General features: G+C 36.4%; 1 pseudogene; it reads left to right on the forward strand.

Moving 5' to 3' along the window:
• Window positions 1-1160: 1160 nt before the first annotated feature.
• On the forward strand, window positions 1161-1414 carry LOC145713638 (NADH dehydrogenase [ubiquinone] 1 alpha subcomplex subunit 1 pseudogene; annotated as a pseudogene).
• Window positions 1415-7062: the final 5648 nt, after the last annotated feature.

Here is a 7062-nt window from a genome sequence, read left to right on the forward strand (position 1 = left end):
GACAGGCACTAGCTAAAGTAGACCATGTTTCCTAGGTTGTTTCAATGGGTCATCTCTTCTGTTGTTCCTTTTACCCAACAGTTGAAGCTCCAGTTGCCTCTAAAACCAGTTTAGATTGCTAATTGGGACTCTTTTTACAACTCATGGGAATCCTGCAGTGGATGTCCTGCATATTTCAGCTTAGGTTTCCATACCCCTCTATGCAGTCCCATTGTACAAGATCCAACTCTCCCTCTTGATGGCCCACATCCATCTGCAGTGACTTCTCTGGCAATTTCTGGAAGTATAGACCAATATGGAAACCAAGAGACAGGAGAAGGAGAGAACTTATTTTGCACTGTACATACACGCTGCCTTTTGTCTTTAGTACTGAGTATAGGCAATATCTCTTCAAAAATAAACGAAAAAAGTCTATTTTAAAAAGCAAGCCATAGGCAAAAAATATTTGCAACTCATATATCAGCCAAATCAATTTTTCCAGACTATATTTAAAAATGCTTATAAGTCAATAGTACAATGAGAAACAGTCCAGGGGTGCTTGGGTGGCTCAGTCGATTGAGCGTCTGACTCTGGATTTCATATCAGGTCCTGATCTCATTTGTGAGATCAAGCTCCACATCAGGCTCTGCACTGACAGTGTAGAGCCTGCTTGGCAGTCTCTCTTTCCCTTTCTGCCTCTCCCTTGCTCACACTTCCTCTCTCTCTCTCAAAATAAACAAAAATTTTAAAAATATCCAATAGAAAAATGGGCAAGATATTTGAAAAGCCACTCCATAAAGAAGATACGTAAATGCCCAATAAACACATGAACAAATGCTCCATGCCATTAATCATTAGGAAGATGAAAATTAAAATCACAATGAGAACACTGAATATCCACTGCAATGTCTAAAGATAAAAAGAACAGCAACATTAAAATTAAGAAGATGTGGAACAACTGAAACTTAAATACACTGCTAGTGGAAATATATATACTACAAATGCTTTGGAACATAGCTTAGAAGTTTCACAAAATATTAAATGTCTACCATATGACCCATCTACTCCACTCCAGGGTATTTACTCAAGAAAAGTGAAAACTTATATCCAAAGACTTGTGCATGAATGATCCTAACACCCTTATCCAGAATACCTCAAAACTACAAACATCCCTACCTGAAGGGGACCAGGAAGGAAGGGTCTGGCCTTAGCAATTGTGGTGCGATGAGGTTTGAGATTCTGCCCGGGATCAGCGTCATGGCCACGTGCTTGATCATCCCCAGTAACGCCACTGCACACATCCATAGGTTCACTAATGGGGACAAAGAAAAGAGGGTTGTCCATTATTCATATCACTGGATTTTGATGGAAAGAGGTGTGTGTCTCTGGACTTAATTGTTACTACGGGTCAAAGTGTTTGGAGAATATCGATTAAGGAAGTATTTTCCTGGCTAATGAAAAATAACTCAGTAATGCTCATCTACCCCTTCTAGAAGGTTATGCAGTGTATTGATGTAGTGCATAATAAAAACGACAAAAAATTAAAAAAAAAAAGGCTAGAAACATCCCAAAGGTGTATCAACAGGTGAATGGATAAACAAAATGTTTCACAGCCATATAATGAAAGAATACTCAGTAATACAAAAAAATAAGTACTCATACACACAACATGAACAAATCTCAAGATTATGTGGAGTAAAAGGAGCTTGACAAAATTGAGAATATACCAGATTACATTTATTTAAAACTCAGAAAAAAAGCAAACTAACCTACAATGATAAAAAGTAATCCAATGGTTACCACAAGGCAGAGGTAAAGGAGGAGATGAACTGCAAAGAGGCACAAGGAAATTCTGTGGGTTTATGGAAGCATTCAGTATCCAGATTTCATAGGTAAATGAGCAGGTCCAAATGCATCACACTGCAAAAGTTAAATATGTGCACTTCACTGTATGTATATTCTAGCTCAATAAATACTTTGTTGAGAAAGAGGCACATTATATTTGGGGGGAAGTATCTACTGGATAACTTACTGTAAGAGAAATTTACTATTTACCAAATATATTTTTTAACATATGTTCACAGACTCCACCTCACAAAGCCGAAAAAGTGAATTGAGTAGGTTCTGCCCCACTTTTTTTAATATGAAAAAATTAATGTTTGGGGAACGAAGGTATCTTCCCACTATATATATAAACCAAGCAGCTGAGATGTGGTTTGAATTCGGTTCTTTCCACTTCACAATGCTCCCAAATGAAGTACATCTTATTAAGCAATGGATGAAAAGAGTCTCCTTTCCATCATGATCCTAATTACTACCTATACAAATTCAACCCACATCACAAACTGGGAAAATCCTTATTAAGAATACTGAGTCCCCAGGACTGTCCACTTGGTTGAAACATGATCTTCTTCTTTTTTTTTTTTTAATTTTTATTTATTTATTTTAAGAGAGAGCAAGCGCACCCATGCATGAGCAGTGGAGGGGCAGAGAGAGAGGGAGAGAGAGAATTCTAAGCAGGCTTCATGCCCAGCACAGAGCCTGACATGGGGCTTGAACTCATGGCCCCAAGATCATGACCTGAGCTGAAATCAAGAGTAGGACAGTCAACCAACTAAGTCACACAGGCGTCCTGAACCAAGCTCTTCTTGATTGCCAGTGTCCTGAAATGTCCACATTGACAATGACACATATATATTTTGCAAATCTTTAATTATTGATAATATATACAGTCCTGATGAAGTAAATTTTTCTCCTACAGGGGCTCCTGGGTAGCTCAGTTAAGTGTCTGACTCTTGATACAGGCTCAGGTCATGATCTCATGGTTTCATGAGTTTGAGCCCCACATTGGGTTCCATGCTGACAGCATGGAGCCTGCCTGGGATTCTCTCTCTCCTGTCTTTATTCCCCTCCCCCACTCATGCTCTGCCCCCCCAAATAAATAAACATTAAAAAATTTTTTAATAAAAATTTTAAAAAATTTTCCTTCTCCCTCTGCCTCTCCTGTGCTCACACTCTCTAAAATAAAAATTTAAATTTAAAAAATTCTTCTACATATTTAATATCAAAAAGCAAAATGTAGAGCAGTACATATTATAAAATATTATTTTTGTAAATATTTCAAAAAATTTGAGAAACCACCCAAGCATCCATTGGCGAATGAACAGATAAATAAAATGTGGTATGTACTACAAACAATGGAATATAATTCAACCTTAGAAAGGAAAGAAATCCTACCACATGATGCAACATGGATAAACCTGGAGAATATTATGCAAAGTGAAGCCCATCACCAAAAGACAAATAATGCATGATTCCACCTAAGTAAAGTATCTGAAGCAGTCAAATTCATAGCATCATAAAGTAAGATGGTGGATTATGAAGGCACGGGAGAGGTATAGAGAGGGGAGTTATTGTCTCAGGGTTTCAATCGTGAAAGTTTCACAATTGAGAGTTTCAATTGTGAAAGGTAAAAAAGTGCTGGCAAGTAGTTGCATACAATGTAAATGTACTTAACAGTACTAAACTATACCCTTGGAAATCGTTAAGATTGAAATTTTATATTATGTTCTTATGCACAATAAAAATAAATCAATATGAATTTAGTGTTTAAAAATTAATGTTTAAGATAAAAATAAAAAATTAGGACACATTCTATCTGTAAAGTTATACCCATGGGTACTATCTCTTTATCTCATCTATAAAGCTTTCTACTTCCTTTTTTTTAAGAGTTTATTTCTTTTTTCTTTTAATGTTTATTTATTTTTGAGAGAGAGAACGTGAGCGTAAGCATAAGCATGAGCAGGGCTGAGCAGAGAGTGGAAGACAGAGGATCGGAAGCAGGCTCTGTGCTGTCAGCACAGAGCCCGATGGGGGCTCAAACCCACAAACTATGAGATCATGACCTGAGCCAAAGTTGGATGCTTAACCCACTGAACCACCCAGGCACCCCTAAAGCTTTCTACTTCTTGAACAATTTTAATAGTTTATGTTTTCAGAAAATTATTTATGTCAGTGAGTTCTTCAAGTTAAAAGCATAGAGTTACACATGACTTCTGTATAACTCTGAAAATCTCCTTAATATTTATGGTTATAGTCCCTTTATCATTTTTGATTTTATGGATTTTCCTCCTTTCTTATTTTTATTAGGCTAGAATTTGGTCCCCTACACCAACTCCCCCCCCCTTTTTTTTAAGAAAAAGTATTTAGGGATTAGTTGAATTCACTGGTTTCCTGTTTCTAGTTCATTAATATCTGCTCCTAATCTTATTGTTTCCTCATGTTTTCCTTACATTTATGTTGTTGTAGCTTTGGAAGCTGAACATTTACTAAAAGAAACTTTGTAAAGCTATGAATTTTCCTCTGACTAAAGCTCAGCTATAACTCTTAGATTAAGGCACAATATATTCTTGCGGTTATTTTTTCAAGTATTGTGAACTGTGGCTTTTGCTTTTCCTCCTCAACCCAAGGATTATTAAAGGAAGTTTTACATTTCCTAAGTATGTGGGAATAAGTAAGGCTTCCATTTGTATGTCTATTATTAATTGCAAATATTACTGAATGTGTGCTACATATGCTTTTTAGAACTGGGCTTTACCAAAAAAAAAAAAAAAAAAAAAAAACTGGGCTTTACATCATGGCCAATATGATTACATTTCCTTAATGTTCCATGGGTACACAAAAGAAGATATAGTTATTTCAGATAAAGAATTTTATTTGAATTGATTACTTTAACTTTACTAATTGAAATAATCAGGTCTGCAGGGTGCCTGGGTGGGTCAGTCAGTTAAGTGTCTGACTTCAGTTCAGGTCATGATCAAACGGTTCATGGGTTTGAGCCCTGCGTCAGGCTCTGTGCTGACAGCTCAAAGCCTGGAGCCTGCTTTGGATTCTCTGTGTCCCTCTCTCTCTGCCCCTCCCCTGCTCATGCTCTGTCTCTCTCTGTCTCTCAAAAATAAATAAACGTTAAAAACATTTTTTTTAAATAGTCAGATCTTCTATAATGCTTCATACATTGTGTTTTTACATGTTAAATTCCTCTTTTCCCATTGGCATACTGTTAGTTTCTCCTTGTATCTGGCAGTATTCAATTATCATTTTTAAATGGATCTTATTTTGTGCATAAAGGTTTATAAATATTATACTTTTATTATGCTTCCTTTTTTTAATCCCTTATCAGTACTGTTTATTTAACAGAGATGATGAACATGTTCTAGATCAGTGATGTCCAATATGCTGGCTGTTGAACACTTGAGCAGATGTGGCTACTAAACACTTGAAATGTGGCTATTATTACTGAGGAATAGAACTTTTAAGTTCAATTTTATTTAAATTAGATTAAACTTAAATGCAAGGGTGCCTGGGTGGCTCCATTGGTTAAGCTTCTGATTCTTGATTTTGTGTCAGATCACAGGATCAAGCCTCATGTCAGGCTCTGCACTGGCCAGTATAGAGCCTGCTTCAGATATTCTCTCTCCCTCTCTCTCTCTCTCTCTCCCTCTCCCTCTCCCTCTCTCCCTCTCTGCCCTTCCCCTGCTTGTGCACACACTCTCTCTCAAACAAACATTAAAAATAAACAAATAAGGGGCGCCTGGGTGGCTCAGTCGGTTAAGCGTCCGACTTCAGCTCAGGTCACGATCTCACGGTCCCTGAGTTCGAGCCCCGCGTTGGGCTCTGGGCTGATGGCTCAGAGCCTGGAGCCTGCTTCCGATTCTGTGTCTCCCTCTCTCTCTGCCCCTCCCCCATTCATGCTCTGTCTCTCTCTGTCTCAAAAATAAATAAACGTTAAAAAAATTAAAAAAAAATAAACAAATAAATAATGGAGATATATAGATAAATAAATAGATTTAAAATCAAACAGCCACCTGTAGCTAATGACTACACTATTAGAGCAAGGCTAAACTAATAATAAATAAATGGCCTTATCTTATGAATGAGTTTGCTTTAGATTCCACTTTGTCTATTAATATGCTTTCTTTGTGCTTGCATTTGCTGATATATGTCATCCTTTCACCTTTCACCTTTAAGAGTTACTTTTACACATGTCTTTTATAAGCCACAGGAAGTACAGGTGTATTTTGTCTCCTAGTTCAGTCTGTGAATGTCTGTTCTATAATAGAAATGTTTAACTCACATTTATTGGCATTGCTTGGTCTTACTTCTGTTGTTGTGTTTGAATTATTATTTGTTCCTACTTACTTTTTTTAATATGGATGATCTTTAACTTTTTTTGCCTTAGTAATTTGGAAAGTATACTTTCTGCTTTTAGTTCTGCATGTGGTTACCCTTAAATTTAAAATACATGAATCTATGGATATCCTTGAAACTTTCCTTCCCCATCCTGATCTCCCAGGTGATTTTGGCATTGTATATTTTAGACAAAACTCTGTATTTTCAATATTTGAAACAATGTTACCCACTCTTTCAAGGATTATTAATATCTGCGTTTTTTTATAACCTCATCTATAACATCATTTAAGTAATTCTAAGTTTAAATGAATTCAATGCATGCATCAATCTATTTATACTAAAGTCTATTTTCTTAAGATCTTTATTTTTTCAAATTGTTTTCTGGTGACTCTGAGTACCTATTTTGAGTCACCTCACTCATTGTCCACATATTCTACATGAGTAGAATATTTATGAAGGTATCTTTTTGTTGCATTGTCAGGGTAGAGAACACCTTGGTCAAAATATTGTTCTATCAAATAGGTAAATGCTGCTCTACTGTCTTATTGCATTTAATATTTATTATACCAAAATGCCAAAAACTTATTTAATTTTGAGGTGACTTGTTTATTTTCGGTTTTTCATTGTTTCTCTTTTTTGACTGGGTGCATGAATTTTTTTTATTCTCAAAATCCAGTACATTCACCAGGATTATTTAGGTGTCAGTCACATCTTGTAAATTCAACTGGTACCTAGTGATGCATTTTTTTTTAATTTTTTTTTTTTAACGTTTATTTACTTTTGAGACAGAGAGAGACAGAGCATGAATGGGGGAGGGTCAGAGAGGGAGAGGGAGACACAGAATCTGAAACAGGCTCCAGGCTCTGACCTGTCAGCACAGAGCCCGACGCGGGG

This window comes from Panthera onca, chromosome X, assembly GCF_046562875.1.
Source record: "Panthera onca isolate mPanOnc1 chromosome X, mPanOnc1 haplotype 2, whole genome shotgun sequence".
Taxonomy (NCBI): Eukaryota; Metazoa; Chordata; class Mammalia; order Carnivora; family Felidae; genus Panthera; species Panthera onca.